The 18,304-nt window shown below is 42.2% G+C and overlaps 1 pseudogene; it reads right to left on the bottom strand.

Annotated features, from left to right (window-relative positions):
* Positions 1–18,304, bottom strand: part of LOC124035911 — a 95,509-nt pseudogene that overhangs the window by 9,073 nt on the left and 68,132 nt on the right.

The raw sequence follows: 18,304 nt of genomic DNA on the forward strand, positions 1-18,304 counted from the left end.
TGAGAGATATGTAAAGATGGAAGCTGTTTTTCAATCTCTCTGTCCCAGCTTTGATGCACCTGTACTGACCTCACCTTCTGGATGGAAGTGGGGTGAACAGGCAGTGGCTCGGGTGGTTATTGTCCTTGATTGTCTTTTAAAGCCTTCCAGTGACGTCGGGTGTTGTAGGTGTCCTGGAGGGCAGGTAGTTTGCCCCCAGTGATGCGTTGTGCAGATCGCACCACCCTCTGGAGAACCCTGCGGTTGTGGCTGGTGCTTTTGCCATACCAGGCGTTGATGTAGCTCAACAGGATGCTCTCAATTGTGCATCTGTAAAAGCTAGTGAAGGTTTTCGGTGACAAGCCACATTTTTTCCGCCTCCTGAGGTTGAAGAGGCGTTGTTGCGCCTTCACCACACTGTCTGTGTGCGTGGACCATTTCAGTTTCTTGGTGATATGTACACGAGAAACTTAAAATTTCCACTGCCGTCGCATCGACTGGGGCCCCAGTGTTGAGGATCAGCGGAGTGGAGATGGTTTCCTACCTTCACCACCTGGGGGCAGTCCGTCAGGAGGTCCAGGACCCAATTGCACAGGGCGGGGTTGAGACCCAGGGTCTCAAGCTTAAAGGATGAGTTTGGCATGTACTATGGTGTTGAATGCTAAACTGTAGTCAATGAACAGCATTCGTACATAGGTATTCCTCTTGTCCAGATGGGTTAGGGCAGTGTGCAGTGTGATGGTGATTTCATCGTCTGTGGACCTATTGGGGCCTTAAGCAAATTGGAGTGGGTCTAGGGTGACAGGTAGGGTGGAGGTGATATGGTCCTTAACTAGTCTCAAAGCACTTCATGATGACAGAAGTGATGGTCATTTAGTTCAGTTATCTTCGCTTTCTTGGGAACAGGAACAATGGTGACCATCTTGAAGCATGTAGGGACAGCAGACAGGGATTGATGGAATATGTCCGTATTTAGGACGTGGCTAGGGATGCCGTCTGGGCCGGCCGCCCTGCAAGGGTTAACACGTTTAAATGTTTTTTTCACGTCGGCCACGGTGAAGGAAAGCCCAAGGTCTTTGGTAGCGGGCCGCGTTGGTGGCACTGTATTGTACTCAAAGCGCCCAAAGAAGTTGTTTAATTTGTCTGTAAGCAAGACGTCGATATCCGCGATGGGGCTGGTTTCCTTTTTGTAATACGTGATTGTCTGTAGACCCTGCCACATACGTCTCGTGTTTGAGCCATTGAATTGTGACTCCACTTTGTCTCTATACTAATACTTTGCTTGTTTGATTGCCTTATGGACGGAATAACTACATTGTTTGTATTCGGGCCATGTTTCCAGTCGCCTTGCCATGATTAAATGCGGTGGTACTTGCATTCATCTCCTATCCACTTCCTTATAAACTTGCTCACTGAGTCAGCATGTACGTCAATGTTATTTTCTGAGGCTACCCGGAACATATTCCAGTCTATGATTGAAGCAATCTTGAAGCGTGAAAGCTGAGAGTTTTCTGTGCTAACAATGTAGGAAATAATACATTCAAAAAACTAAATACTGTACAGTTTCCTAAGGACTAGAAACAAAACTGCCATCTCTATCGGTGCCATCTTGTGTACACACACACACAAACACTCTGCTTAAGGACTTACATCCGTTTGTACGATCATCCAAGCGTTGGTCAAGCCCACGTTGCCCTCGGTGCCAAAGAGCTGGAGTCCCCTCTTCAAATCCCTCTGGGCATAGTGATCAATCTGGTTACAAGACACACAAAGACATCAAGGTGAAGACATAAACCTCCTTACTCATGCAAAACACACACACACACACACAAATTCTGTCTCTGTCTCCGAAACACATGACTTAACCTTTATTTATACATTCAGACAGTCAACAAACAAGATATCAATCTGATTGATCGCCATTGCTCTCTCAAAAACTGTGCCATGTAGAGTAATGTAGTCTTTTGGCATGTTTGTGTAGTGGGCTACAGGCTGATAACCTCAGTGGTCTGTTCAACCCACTGTCGACTAAATCACATCTGTTTACATCCGTTTCAACACAGCCGCAATGTAGCATGAATAATAGACTCTACACCTGATATTTCTCTGAGCAATATAATATACTGGTACAATGTAAAACAAGGTAACACAGAGGATGAAAGAGCATGGGTAAGGCCTTCAGGGGAAGTTACTAAAAAAACAATTTCATTAGTTTAGCTTTGTACTTGTCTTGTATTCCCTTTCTGAAAAGAACAGGAGCAACTTAACTCTGACTTTTGCGTCATTCATTGACGTTAATGGGAGACAAATTTGAGTTTAGTGCTATCTCAGGTCAGAATATGGCCCTGAGCAGATGCTGTCTCAGACTTCCAATCATGCCTCTGCTGACACTGACACTAACTTTAAAAAAAATGCATGATCAAATATGTCTGGCGAAAGACTAATCAAATCTGATATTTTTAAAACATCTACTCAAAGTTTGACTTTTCAAGCTGAGCCTAATAGACTCTCATTAGTAGGGAGTGTGAACTGCTGTTTCACTGTTAGCTCGGTATCGATGTTGACCTTGGGACTGCCGTCGCCTCCTTGACTACACCAGGCAAGGTAAGGAGGGAGGCATCAATTACTTAGAAGGAGAGAGAGAGAGAGCGTAGGTGAAGGGCAGAGAGAGCAAGATAATGGGATAATGGGATAGAGAGAAAAGGGGGAGAGAGAATGGGAGAGAGAGAAAAGGGGGAGAGAGAATGGGAGAGAGAGCAGAAAATAAATGAACTTCTTATGGCTGGAGGGCAGTATTGAGTAGCTTGGATGAATAAGGTGCCCAGAGTAAACTGCCTGCTACTCTGGCCCAGAATATAAGATATGCATATTATTAGTATATTTGGATAGAAAACACTGAAGTTTCTAAAACTGTTTGGATGATGTCTGTGAGTATAACAGAACTCATATGGCAGGCAAAAACCTGAGAAAAAATCCAACCAGGAAGTGGGAAATCTGGTTGGTACAGTGGGATATTGGTCATATTGCACTTCCTAAGGCTTCCACTAGATATCAACAGTCTTTAGAACCTTGTTTGAGGCTTGTACTGTGACGTGGGGGCGAATGAGAGGGAATGAGTCAGAGGTCTGCCAGAGAGCCACGAGCTGGAGGAATTCCAACCGGAATTCTCCGGTTGGAACATTATTGAAGATTTATGTTAAAAACATCCTAAAGATTGATTCTATGCATCGTTTGACATGTTTCTACAGACTGTAATGGAACTTTTTGACTTTTCGTCTGCTTGAGTGTCATGAATTTGGATTACTGGGCTGAACGTGCTAACATAAAGGAGGTATTTGGACATAAATGATGAACTTTATCGAAACAAATCAAACATTTATTGTGTGATTCCTGGGAGTGCATTCTGATGAAGATCATCAAAGGTAAGTGAATATTTATAACGTTATTTCTGACTTCTGTTGACTACACAACATGGCGGATATCTGTTTGGCTTGTTTTGGTCTCTGAGCACCGTACTCAGATTATTGCATGGTTTGCTTTTTCGATAAAGCTTTTTTGAAATCTGACAGCGGTTGCATTAAGGAGAAGTTTACCTAAAGTTCCATGCATAATACTTGTATTTTCATCAACATTTATAATGAGTATTTCTGTAAATTGGTGTTGCTCTCTGCAAAATCACGGATGTTTTTGGAACTACTGAACATAACGTGCCAATTTATACTGAGATTGTTTTATATAAATATTTAACTTTATCAAACAAAACATACATGTACTGTGTAACATGAAGTCCTATGAGTGTCATTTGATGAAGATCATCAAAGGTTAGTGATTAATTTCTCTCTATTTGTGCTTTTTGTGACTCCTCTCTTTGGCTGGAAAAATGGCTTTGTTTTTCTGTGAATAGGCACTCACCTAACATAATCGTTTGTGGTGCTTTCGCTGTAAAGCCTATTTGAAATCGGACACTGTGGTGGGATTAACAAGAAGTGTATCTTTAAAATGGTGTAAAATACTTGTATCTTTTGAGTAATTTTAATTATGATATTTCTGTTATTTGAATTTGGCGCCCTGCACTATCACTGGCTGTTGTCATATCGATCCCGTTAGCGGGATCTCAGCCATAAGAAGTTTTAATAGCAGAGGCAGCATAAGATAAGGTACACAAAAAATCCCCCAAAACAACACGGAAGACCATAATTCACTGCTTTTGCAGCTGCGACCTGAAAGTAAACATAAACAAAGTTTGCATTATGTGGGTTGAAAACGCTTTGTCGTAGGCGGGGTAAATTCCATTTCAATAAATAGAAAAAACACTCAAATGGCGTCATTCATGGCATCAGGTCAACAGAAGGAGAGAACTTGTGAAAGAAGTATCTTTCCAGTGAAACCAGCACCACAGACAAACATATACATTTTCTCTCAAGTCAGGAAGAAACATAGAAAGTGAGAGATACTTGAAAGGAAAAGGGGGCTTTAAATACAGTAGGGGGAGAGACATGAGCATATCCTCTGTGTATTGCCTTGGAACACACTGACTCATAATATGCCGGGTCACCACAAGACAGCTAAACCTGCCATATAAGAGTAGAGATTCAAGGAAGGATTTTCATTTTCATTTTTCAGCAACTGGCAAAGCTTTTCCAGTCAGTGCAGTGAAGGGAGAGGAGAAAACAAAGTTTTATTTCAGACATTATACTCGGAAAGTATTCACACCCCTTGACTTTTTTCATATTTTGTTACGCTACAGCCATTTTCTAAAATTGATTCAATTGTTTTGCCCCCCTTTTCAATCTACACACAATACCCCATAAAGAAAAAAGTTGGTCAGAATTTTTTTTTTTAAACCTCCAAATTCACATAAGTATTCATACCCATTACTCAGTACTTTGTTGAAGCTCCTTTGGTAAGAATTACAGTCTCGAGTCGTCTTGGGTATGACGATACAACCCTGGCACACTTGTATTTGGGGAGTTTCTACCATCCTTCTCTGCAGATCCTCTCAAGCTCTGTCAGGTTGGATGGGGAGCATCACTGCACAGCTATTTTCAGGTCTCTCCAGAGATGTTCTGGCTGGGCCACTCAAGGACATTCAGAGACTTGTCCCAAAGCCACTCCTGCGTTGTCTTGGCTGTGTGCTTAGGGTCATTGTCCTGTTGGAAGTTGAACCTTCGCCCCAGTCTGAGGCCCTGAGCAGGTTTTCAACAAGGATCTCTGTACTTTGCTCTGTTCATATTTCCCTTGATCCTGACAAGTCTCTCAGTCACTGCAGCTGAAAAACATCCCCACAGCATAATAATAATAATAATAATATATGCCATTTAGCAGACGCTTTTATCCAAAGCGACTTACAGTCATGTGTGCATACATTCTACATGATGCTGCCACCACTATTTATTTATTTTACTAGGCAAGTCAGTTAAGAACAAATTCTTATTTTCAATGACGGCCTAGGAACAGTGGGTTAACCATTAACAACAGATTTTTACCTTGTCAGCTCGGGGATTTGATCTTGCAACCTTTCAGTTACTAGTCCAACACTCTAACCACTAGGCTATCTCCTGCACCATGCTTCACTGTATGGATGGTGCCAGGTTTCCTCCAGACGTGACGCTTGGCATTCAGGCCCATGAGTTCAATTTTTGTTTTATCAGACCAGATAATTTTGTTTCTCATGGTCTGAGAGCTGTCGTGTGCCGTTTCCTAAGGCTTATGTCTGGCCACTACCATAAATGCCTGATTAGTGCAGTGCTGCAGAGATAGCTGTCCTTCTGGAAAGTTCTCCCATCTCCAAAGAGAAAATCTGGAGCTCTGTCAGAGTGGCCATCGGGTTCTTGGTCACCTCCCTGACCATTGCCCTTCTCCCCTGATTGCTCAGTTTGGCCGGGCAGCCAGCTCTAGGAAGAGTCTTGGTGGTTCCAAACTTCTTCCATTTAAGAATGATGGAGGGGCCTCCCGGGTGGCGCAGTCGTTAAGGGTGCTGTACTCCAGCGCCAGCTGTGCGACCAGAGACTCTGGGTTCGCGGCCAGGCTCTGTCGCAACCGGCCGCGACCGGGAGGTCCGTGGGGCGACGCACAATTGGCCCAGCGTCGTCCGGGTTAGGAAGGGCTCAGCCGTTAGGGATATCTTTGACTGATCGCGCACCAGCGACTCCTGTGGCGGACCGGGCGCAGTGCACGCTAACCAAGGTTGCCAGGTGCACGGTGTTTCCTCCGACACATTGGTGCGGCTGGCTTCCGGGTTGGATGCGCGCTGTGTTAAGAAGCAGTGCGGCTTGGTTGGGTTGTGTATCGGAGGATGCATGACTTTCAACCTTTGTCTCTCGATGAGACAAGACAGTAGCTACTAAAACAATTGGATACCACGAAAAAGGGGGTAAAATTCCCAAAAAAAGAATGGAGGCCAATGCTGCAGAAATATTTTAATTCACTTCCCCAGATCTGTGCCTTGACACAATTCTGTCTAGGAGCTCTACGGACAATTCCTTTGAACTCATGGCTTGGTTTTTGCTCCCACTGTCAACTGTGGGACCTTATATAGACAGGTGTGTGCCTTTCCAAATCATGTCCAATCAATTGCATTTATCTCAGGTGGACTTCAATCAAGTTGTCGAAACATCTCAAGGATGATCAATGGAAACAGGATGCCCCTGATCTCAATTTCGAGTCTCATAGCAAAGGGTTTGAATACTTATAAGTAAGTTATTTCTGTTTTTATTTTAATAAATGAGCTAACATTTCTAAACCTGTTTTCTCTTTGTTATTATGGGGTATTGTGGGTAGATTCATGGGGGCGGGGGGGGGATCTATTTAATACATTTTAGAATAAGGCTCAAATGTAACTAAATGTGGAAAAAGTCTAGGGGTCTGAATACTTTCCGAATGCACTGTACTTCAGACATTGTACTGTGTGACATGTTTATTGGACAAGGATTCAGGAAATATGAAGAGACGGGGAAGGCTCTGTGCATCGTCCCAAAATGGCAAACTGCTTATCTATGCTCGTCTGTGATAGCTCCCTGCAAGGGGCGAATAGTGTGAAAATGGGCCCTTTTTTTGGATTCTATTCTCTCTGGAGTCATTCCCCTTAATTTCGTATGTTCATTCAAATGCATTCATATGTATTCATAGGAAAACATTGACAGAAGCTGTTCACGCTTTGTTATCCACCCACAGCCTATTTTCCTCAATGCTGCTTTGCTCCTTTCTAGTTCTTGTATTATGGTTTTATCTCAACCTGATTGCAATATTGAATTAGACTGTTTTCCTACCCGACGGTTTGTACACGACCCTCATTTTGGCTTATGGGGCTCCCGAGTGGAGCAGCGGTCTAGGGCACTGCATCTCAGTACTAGAGGCGTCACTACAGACACCCTGGTTCGAATCCAGGCTGTATCACAACAGGCTGTGATTGGGAGTCTCGTAGGGCGGTGCACAATTGGCCCAGCGTTGTCCAGGTTTGGCCGGTGTAGGCCGTCAATGTAAATAAGAATTTGTTCTTAACTGACTTGCCTAGTAAAATAGAAAACAATTGTGCCTATGAAATTCGAATCAACAAATACTTTTCCCAGATGTGGGTTCAAATAGGCTAGTATTTGTACTTTGCGTGTTTGGTTGAGCCCGCCTGCCAGTTAATCCTGCCAAAAGTCAAGCTAAAGCTTTTGAAACAAAACAAATACCATTTGAACCCAGGTGTTGTTTTTTTACGGTCAACACCACTACAGGATTTCACCAATGGGTTCCTCCTTTTCACATAATGAGCAGAACATTTGACATGTTTTGTGGGTAGTCCAATTAATTAGTCATTTCATGTTTCCATTCATTTAATGGGTAAATCAATATGATTAGTGGTGCGTTTTACCAATGAAACATTTCTCTCAGTGTGAAATGAAACTTTTCCATGCTTGAAATTCATTCAGGCAGTGGGTTACATGACTCAATTTCAAATTGCTACATTGAACCTCAGAAGTCCCATGTTGCTGAGGTAAAATGTGCAACTTGTTAATCTAAGAAATATGATTCATACTAAGATTAAATACAACAAACTGAGTTATGCCAACGTCAGTTCTAAAAGAAACAGTGACATTGAAGATAACATCACTGTCTTTCATTTAAAATATGAGAATAATATTGACAGGTGTCTCAGTGAATTGAGCAATTGGATGTATCATTTATTTATTTTATAATGTGTAAACTAACTGAAAATGACTGACAACTTCCATTGAAGTGAGTCTGTCCTATTTAAATAAAAATGTATGTAACCTTTGAGGTTTGTATGTAAAACCCATTGAGGTTAAAAACCTATTTTGCAAGGGTGACCTGGCAAGGACGCAAAACAGGTAAATAGCAGCGAGTCCATAAAACATTACAGAAAAATACAGAATGCACACAAAAGATAACGTGTCACAAGTTAAAGATACAACTGCAGTTGTCGATCAGAGTCTTAAAAACAGGCAAAGACACTAACTCCCCTAACTTTAAGATCTTCTGAAGCATGTTCCAGGATGAAGGCATTATGGCATTTGTTTTCTTTTTTCTTCCCCATCTCGGTTCTAGACTTAGGAACAGACAGTCAGCAGCGACTGTGAACGAAGACTATATTGAGAGACCGATCTGGCCAGTAAAGAGAGATACAAATGGAGTTGTCCCATCAATGCTTAGTACACAAGTGTACCAGTGCTTTAGCCTCCTGGTGGAGAGAGAGGTCCCTTTCACCATAGTGTACAGATCACAGTGATGGGTGAGGGATCTAGCATTTGCAATAGTGTATCATGGTGCTTTAAGATCTATGTCCAGAGTTTAAGGTACTTGCTGAGGCCTGCATATAGACAATATCCCCATAATCCAGCACAGTTTTTTTAAAGTGCTTTGAACAAGATATTTTCTGACTAACATTGAAAAGCAAGATTTGTTCCCGTAATAGAAACCAAATTTCAACTTCAGTTTCTTGGTCAAGGTATCAATGTGCTGTTAATATTCAACTTTTCATCTAATCAAATTCAAATATAATTATAGGAGGTGACCCTATCAATTTGCTGGTGTTTTATAGTTAAAATCTGCACGTGACGCCATCTGTTTACTATCAGGGAAGAGAAAACCATAATCTTTGTTTTCCTTTCATGAAGCACAAGTTTCAATTTGAAAAGTTGCCTTTGAATAACATCAAAGGCCAACTGTAAGGTCCTGAAAAGCCTTCTCAATATTAGATGCGCTAGAATAAATAATTGTGTCATCAGCATAAAGATGGAGATTTGCAGAGTCAACAGTCTGCCCTAAATCATTTATATACAGTGTAAAAAGGATCAGACCTAAAAAATGTAGCCCTGGGGAACTCCTTTTTTAAGTCTTCGAAACTCAGATTTCATACCCTCCTGAGTTACACACGGTGTTCTGCCAGAAAAGTAGTTTTGGACCCAATCCAATGCATCAACACTTAAACCAACCTTTTTAACCTATACAACAGCACGGCATGGTCAACAGTGTCGAAGGCCTTCGATAAGTCAAAAAGTGAAACAGTGATTCTCCTTCACCTACAATCTTACTTACAGCTGTAATTGTACTATGCTCGGCTCTAAATCCCGGCTGGATTTGAGATAAACTGAGTTATTATAAAGAAAGTCTTTGAACTGTGAGGTCAACAAGTTTTCCAAAACTTTTGCCAGCGCAGGCAGTTTAGATAGTTCTCCAACTGGGACGGATCTACACCTTTATGTGAAGGCGTGACATCGGCTGCTTTCCAGACTTTTGGAATGGTATTACTCCCCAATTAAAGATTTAATATATGAGTGAGAGGGGCAGCAATGATCTCTGCACCATTTTTTTTGTTTTTAGAAAATATGGGTTTAATTCATCTTGGCCAGCTGCTTTCTTAATATCATTAGATTTGAGTTCCTTTACAACTCCTGAAAGCTCAATCTCTGTAAAATGAAATAAATGAACCGTAGGCCGGCATGTGGCAGTTTCATTCACAGCCTCATTTGAGATGGTTGGAAGGAGTTCATTACCAAATAAATGCCCAGCTTTAGCAAAATGCTCATTAAACATGTCAAGCAGTTCATTCTTGTTAGTCACATCCATTGAATTTGAGGTCAATTTCAGCAGAAGACCAGAGGAGTTTGTGTTAACATTCATGGATTTAATGGTTTTCCATAATTTTGTCAGGTTATTGAGGTTTTCCTTGGTATATTCATAATAGAAGCTAGATTTGCATTTCCATATTAACAAGGTGCACGTATTTCCAAGTGCGCTGAATAACTGTCATTCAATCTGGGAATTACCCTTCCTGGCTTTGGCCCAATGTGTATTTTATTTTTGGATCAAATCAGATAATTCTGTAAACCAGGGATTGTCTATCCCTTGCCCGGTACTTTTTGAGAGGGACATATTTATCACAGATAGTAGAAAATATAGAATGAAAATAGGAGAATGCCTCTTCGATATCTGGAATAAGTGCAATCCTGTCCCAGTTGTATATGTATAAAGTTCATGCAGGAAAGCATGCTTACAGAACTGCCTAAAATGTTGTTTGAATATGAACCGAGAGGGCACTTTGGGGATTTTGGTGTCTTTAATGCAAGCAACTGCACAATGATCACTTAAAATCATTAGCGAAAATCCCAACGGCCGAGTATTTATGCGGATTGTTTGTTAGAATAACATCAATAAGTGTTGACTCAGAGATGTCTTTTGGATTGAATCTTGTAACCTCATTCATCATTTGAGTAAAATGAAATGTATTGCACAGTCCTCTTATGGCCTCAGAGTTTGGAGATAACCAATCCCAACTTAAAATAACTGCAGCTTCACTGCTAAAAACTCAAACTGTTTTGGTTTGGATAAAGACCTTAATTCAAGAACCACATATGTCATTAATATAGATGGCTATACATCCCCCCCTTACTTTGTAGGTCACATCGCTAAACATTAGACCATCCAAGCCTATAGACTGATTTAGAACAGATTTCTGAAAACGGGTCTCGGACAGTACTAAAAGACATCTGGGTCAGCAGTGTGAACCCAGACTTTTATCATGTCCAATTTCAGCATCAAACTCCTCACATTAATATGCATTAGTCCCAACCCTGATCTAGTTTTAAAATCATTTGGAGTGGGAAGTTCATCCATAGCCAATGGTCCTTGGTTTGGGTGAATGTTTCCTGATCCATAGCCAATGGTCCTGGGTTTGGGTGAATGTTTCCTGATCCATAGCCAATGGTCCTGGGTTTGGGTGAATGTTTCCTGATCCATAGCCAATGGGCCTGGGTTTGGGTGGATGTTTCCTGACACCAAAAGCAGAAGATTAATAAAACACAATTTGTTTCTTCCTAAAAATCTCTCTGCACTTAGATGATTTAAATCCAAACTACAGTCATCTGATACAGCAAACAGTTTCTAGCCAGACCAAACCCTGTAGATGAGAAGGTTTTATGTGCCTGTCACAGTAAGAGTAAAATGGTAACACAATCTGATCCCTCTGAAAGATAAAAGCTGCTATACTATCAGTCGAAGTAGGGTTTAGAGGTATCTCTGGGTTAGGGAGATGAGATTTGTTTTTGAGCGTTGTTGCCTTAGTTAGAGCGGTCAGCGCGTTCAACAACCGCTGCAGGAATGTACTGACGGGATTGCCCAGTGTGTGGGTCTGGTCAATGCACCCAGTCACCTTGCAGTAGGCTACCGCACAGTGAGGCAGAGCGGGCCCAGTAGACCAGCCAATCACTGGTTGCTAGTCCACCCGGCAGGGGTATCCTGGGCTAGGAACCTCAGGAGACTCCGGTAGAATGTCGAAACACCGGTAAAAACCTGACCGTCGAGGAGTAGCCAAGGCTAGTCAGCTCAACATGTCGAGACCGTCAGTCACAGCACAGATGTATCCTCTCTCGGCTTCCAGGAAGGGCACCACACCGGCTTTATCTCCTCATGTAGAAAACAGCAAATGTCAATTTAACGCCTTAATTGCTTGGATCCTGTAGGATTTGAGATTTTGCCTGTTGTTTAATGCAGCCTATAATGGTTGTGCTAAGTAATTAAAAACGTGTAACACTTGAAACAAACAAACAGTGTGACACAACACGCTCGGCAAAGCTGCCCTGCCGCCATCTTGAACTAGTGTCTAGAAACAGACGTGTTTATGGACACCGGACGGATCACCCTTTTCCTACAGTAACTTAATTGGTTTGACTGACAAGGTTTCCTAGTTGGAAAGGAAACCCTGCCTGGCTGCCGTAACTTTTTTTTAGTGACCCTATTTGATTAGGTGGTTATGTGACTAGCTGGTGATGAGACTAGGTTAGCGTTTCTCGATCCTGGTCTTGGGGACCCCTGAGGGGAGCACATTTGAGTTTTTACCCCCAAAGCTAGCACTACACACCTGATTAAAATAATCAAAAGGCTTGATGATACGTTGACTATTTGAATCAGGTGTGTAACGCTCGGGCAAAAACAAAAATATGCACCCCTTGTGGTCCCCGGGACCAGGATTGGGAAACACTGGACTAGGTGGTACTGGCATGACTGCCTGGAGTTACAGGGATTGAAGTCAGTCAAAGATGGCAAGGTTGGCAGCTGTAGGCTGGCATTAGGTGCCACGGGCTGATGTGGTGATGAGACAGCTGGGAGTGTTCCAGGCCATCAGTGGAGCAGCAGAGTTGTGGGAATGAGACCCGGCAACAGAATACTGATGAGGGATCAGGGAATCAGCTCTCTGGGCAAAGTTTCCTCGTTATTTCGTACTTTCTCAATCATGTTGAATCAATGTTGCTGGTAGGTTGAATATTTCTGAAAAAGGCAACAACATACTGTACGGTGTTTTAATGTCACAGATTTGCAGTGGGAACTGATACATTTGACTATAACGCAAGTTGACATAACCGTTAACGTCACGTACCAACTCATCTGATCACCAAGACCGTGCTTAATCATTGTGCGTCAGTGCTGGGCTGCCATAAAAGCCAGCACACACACATCTCCCTTCCAGTACTCGGAATGGAAAACACTTTTAAAAAAATAGCCTTCCCAACAATAACATTAACATATAGCTCTTATGTACATGTGGAATGACTCCCTGCTGTTCAAGAACAACGTAGAGTCCATTTAAAATAGCCACTAGAGGACCATTCCCCCTTTGTCTTCCTTCCTAACAAGTCTTACAGTACATCTACAGTACGCCTGACTCTTACAGTGCTCCACTCGTTTACTCAGTTTCTCGTTGCACTGCTTTGTGTAGAACAGTTAAGAACTGAAACAAAATCATTCAGACACAGAATGGAGGATAGGGAAACAGGGGAATGCTAGACATAGGGACTAGGGTGGGGACGGAGGTAAGTTAACATTCATAACGGATGGGATGTAGTGGCTGAGAGCCCAGGAAGATGCTACCAATCCAGGAACTCTTCTAGAATTACACAGCGAGTGAGACAAACCAAAGGATTATAATGGCTGTGGGGCGGAGGATTCCGATTTAACAGAGCCTGTATGGGTTTTATTACATAACCACAGATAAAAGGCTATAGACAGTACGAGAGTGGGGGAAAATGTAATACACTCAAAGGAAATAAAGAGGGTGGAGAAAAATATCAAAAGGATAGGATCATTATTTACTAAAAAGGTACAGAAAGAGACTTTAGACACCAACGGCCTTTGTCCTGGCCCCCGGGGTAGCGAGGACGCCACAAGTCATGCATAATGGAGTGGCGTGGTCGATAAATTGGAGGGTGTCCCGTCATTGGAGCAACGCTTGTTTAGACGGATTGAATTTGGAATGCCGTGAATTGTATTACTGTGTCCGTGTGTGCCAGCGTATGCGTGCGTATGTAGGAGCAGGATGTGTGTGTGTGCGCGAAATGCATGATTAATACCTTCCCATGTCGGAAATGCTCTGATGTGTAGAGATTGATTTATGTTGAAAAGCCATTGCTCCTCTGCCTTTCAATCAGACTTGCTTATTGTACAGGGGGGGAAAAAAGTATATAGGATTAGTTTAAATCAATATATATTATGTTATTATTCTGTGATACATAAACTGTACCGGAATCGACCACAGTAAAAGAAATAAGAGCGAGACGTCACCTTACCTGGTTTTGGTTAACAAAGAAGAGCGTGATGGACAGAATCTCCAAGAAGAAGATCAGAAGGAGGAGGATGAAGAACTGTGGAGAGAGAGAGAGAGATGGAGAGAGACAAAACTGTCAGGAAGAGTGAGTTGAAGATACATGGGAGATCCAACCCCTTTGGATCATTCCGCCTATATATATATATATATATATATGTGTATTTATATATATGTGTATTTATTTATGACTGACAGAGAAGGAGAGGAGTGGGACAGTAATACTCAGACCGACAGGTTGGGCCGTGACACAGTGAGATCCAAATGTATTGGGACAGTGACACATTTATTATTGTTTTGGCTCCGTACCTCAGCACTTTCAATTGATACAAAGACTGAGGTTAAAGTGCAAACTGTTAGCTTTAATTTGAGGGAATTGTCATCCATATCGTTTGAACCGTTTAGAAATTAGAGCACTTTTTGTACATAGTACCTCCATTTTAGGGGACCAAAAGTATTGGGACAACTTCACTTATATGTGTACTTGAAGTAGTAAAAATGTAAGTATTTGGTCCATTATTCATAATACACAATGACTACATCATGTGACTCTACAAATATCATACCCCTCCAATAATGCTAACTTCCCCTGTTATTGTAATGGTGAGAGCTTAACATGTCTTGGGTGTCTGCAACTTTCACACTCATCATTATTCACTTAGGATTGTCCGTAATCATGTTAGCATCCACATTCATGTAGAAGTGTTTAGATACACGTTCTATTCTTATTTACAATAAAAGTGACTCCAAAATGACACAACACATTATTTACCATTCATTTCTATTGGGCACAAAATAATCTAAATCACCACCGAAACAGCAAATGCATCCAACAAATTTGGAGAGTCACAAGCTCGACGTAGTCATTGCGTGCTATGAATATGGGACTAAATACTTAACCTTTTACTACTTTAAATACACAAGTGAATTTGTCATTACTTTTGGTCCCCTAAAATGAAGGGACTATGTGCAAAAAAACGCTTTAATTTCTAAACGGTTCACTCGGTATGGATGAAAATACCTTCAAATTAAAGATGCCAGTCTGCACTTTAATCTCATAGTCATTGATTATCTCAAATCTAAAGTGCTGGAGTACAGAACCAAAACATTAACAAAAGATGTCCTGTCCCAATATTTTACGTGATTTATAACCTAACTGTCACGCCTTGGTCATTGTATCTTGTGTTTTTGTTATATGTTTGGGTAGGCCAGGGTGTGACATGGGTTTATATGTTGTATTTCGTATTAGGGTTTGTATTAATTGGGAGTGTGTATTATTAGGGGTGTGTCTAGTTAGGCTTGGCTGCCTGAGGCGATTCCTAATTGGAGTCAGCTGATTCTAGTTGTCTCGGATTGGGAACCGTATTTAGGTAGCCTGAGTGCGCGTTGTATTTCGTGGGTGATTGTACCTGTCTTAGTCACTAGATAGGCTGTATTTTGTTTCATTCGTTTGTTGTTTTCTTCTTCCGTTATTTCATGTACCGTATAGCTTCATTAAAAGTCATGAGTAACCTACACGCTGCATTTCGGTCTGACTTTCTACAAACAACAGACGAAGATCATTACACTAACCTGTATGCCTTTCATATTTGGAAATGCTCACATATTTTAAATCAACAAACCCTACCTTCTTGATCGTTTGCTAGATTGGATAGTTTCTGAGTAATACATTTCCCCCCCTACAAGCCTCACGTGAGTGCTCAAAAAAGTTACCACCCGATACATCCTACCCCCGCAAAGCAATCGTTCCTTCCCTCTCACCGAAAAATACTTGACTAATCTCAAACGGAGAGGAAAGGAGAGAACATGGGAGGGTGATGGAATGACAGCGAGTTTTCGAATGTCAAGGGAGTGAAAGTGAGTTTACGAGTGCGACTGTCACGCCCTGACCTTAGAGAGACTTTTTATTTCTCTATTTGGTTAGGTCAGGGTGTGATTTGGGTGGGCATTCTAGTTTTTCTATTTCTTTGTTGGCCGGGTATGGTTCCCAATCAGAGGCAGCTGTCTATTGTTGTCTCTGATTGGGGATCATACTTAGACAGCCCTTTTTCCACCTTTTAGTTTGTGGGATCTTGTTTGTGTGAAGTTGCTTTCTGCACTGCATGTAAACTTTACGTTCATTTTGTATTTTGTTGTTTTTCGGTGTCATTTAAAATAAAGAAAGATGCACTTCTACCATACTGCTGCTTGGTCCAATCCATCTCTAAACGAGCGTGACAGCGACTAAGTCTGTGAAGACAATACTTTGGTTTACTGCAGTCTGGTGTATGGTGCATTTGTCTTTTCTAACTGCTAAAGCGTCATTTTCAGGCCTTTCTAAGTGTGAAAGGCTAGTTAGAGTGGTTCTCACAGTCCTCGTCAGGTTTGGGCGGACGTCGCCTTCAAGGACTGCTTGGCAGAGCTTGTTTGAATGGGAGACCAAAGCAGGGAGGATAAAAAAAACAACTCTATATTATAAAAAAATGGCTGACTTAGTGAAGACCTTGCCTCTGCTCTCTCCTCGACTCAACCAGGAAGAAGCTGTTCTATGTGCGTGTCCTTTGTTTCCAGACACACTGGCTGCGTGTGCCGGCTTTTAATGCATTACTTCAGTGTCTCCCAAACTCAGTCCTCGGGACCCCGTTTTGTTTGTTGTCCTTGCACTACACAGCTGATTCAAATAATCAACTAATCATCAAGCTTTGATTATTTCAATCAGCCGTGTAGTACTAGGGCAAAAATCTAAACGTGCACCCATTGGGGTCCCCAGGACAGAGTTGTGGATATGCTGCATTACCGTTATGCAATCGTGTGGGAAAATCATTTTAAAAACAAAGGTTGAAGGGGTCATAGAGAGAAAGGAAAATGGAGCGGCAGGTAGCCTAGCTGATTGAGAGAATGCCAAGAGTGTGCAGAGCTATCTTCAAGACAAAGGGTGGATACTTTGAAGAATCTCATATTTTCACTTGTTTAACACATTTTTGGTTACTACATGATTCCATATGTGTTATTTCATAGTTTTGTTGTCTTCACTATTAGTCTACAGAAAATAGTCCAAATAAATAAAAACCCTGGAATGAGTAGCTGTGTCAACTTTTGACTGGTACTGTGTGCGCACATGTACATGGCTGTGAGGGAAGCCCCCCCACTACAGTAACCAAACCAGCCCTGTTATTTATGTTATGACTTGTTTCTCCCCTCGTCAGGCTTTGCTGATATCCCAGTTTAGTGGAGATCAATGCCTTGTCAGGGAGAGTGATGAGGAGAACTATAATCAAACTGCTGGTCTGCCATTGATCTCGGGGGGGGGGGGGGGGGGGGGGGGGGGTTTATCGACTCTCTGTGATTCCCATTCAGCATGAAAGCTACCGAGGCTCTTTGTTGATAGACGGACAAGGGAGAAACTGAAGGCGTGCCACTGTTAGACTGTGCCTCCCAAATCAATACCTTGAGGAATTCAGCTGTGTCGGACCGGTAACGAACTAACTTGGGGTGGCGGGGAGGTTACAGCTGTGCTAGGTCCCAAATTACTCTGAAATGGCAGCCCCTTTTTGCTTTGTTCTGTAGCCACTGATCTGAAAGGACTGGCTAGGCGAAAGCAATGCGGTGGTGTTTTTCAAGATTGGGCCGGAATCTGGCCTTGGTGCACTAACTAAAAGCCAACCTCTAGCTCATCACCTTTGATCTCGGGCCAGTCTTGCACGTCACATTTTACACCCATAGAGATTTAGGGGAGATTTAACTCCTGGACTGTGACAATGCAGTGAGTCTGCGGTGGAGGTAGAAGCTTCCAGAGAGGCTGTTTTTAGCTGAAGGCAGGGTTCTAAAGTGCGACCAATTTGTTTGCATATGCAACAAAATATTTTTCTGTGCGACCAGATGTTTTATTTTGGGAACACTGTGCCCCTAGGAAAAAATCTCCCAGATAATAATTGCTGTAATAATAAGGCGAGTGCAGATTCGATAGCGTCGTGGTTGCACCATTACTACAGCGAAAACGGCTTGCTTATAGCCCAACTAGGTCAAAAGGTCCGACCCATATTCCCGGCACAATATTTTTATCTCCCTATAGTGGATCGCAGGGACCACATTTTACATTCCTTAGCCATGTCTTGGGCATTTCTAAAACTACTCGCGCGTCATTTACACTTTGTTCAGTCATTTCATCTCATTGGCTAGCTAGCTAGCTAACTAACAACCTGGTAACATGACCAGTATCTCCAAACATTTGGGGCCACAGACAGA

This window comes from Oncorhynchus gorbuscha, linkage group LG05 (genome assembly GCF_021184085.1).
Source record: "Oncorhynchus gorbuscha isolate QuinsamMale2020 ecotype Even-year linkage group LG05, OgorEven_v1.0, whole genome shotgun sequence".
NCBI lineage: Eukaryota > Metazoa > Chordata > Actinopteri > Salmoniformes > Salmonidae > Oncorhynchus > Oncorhynchus gorbuscha.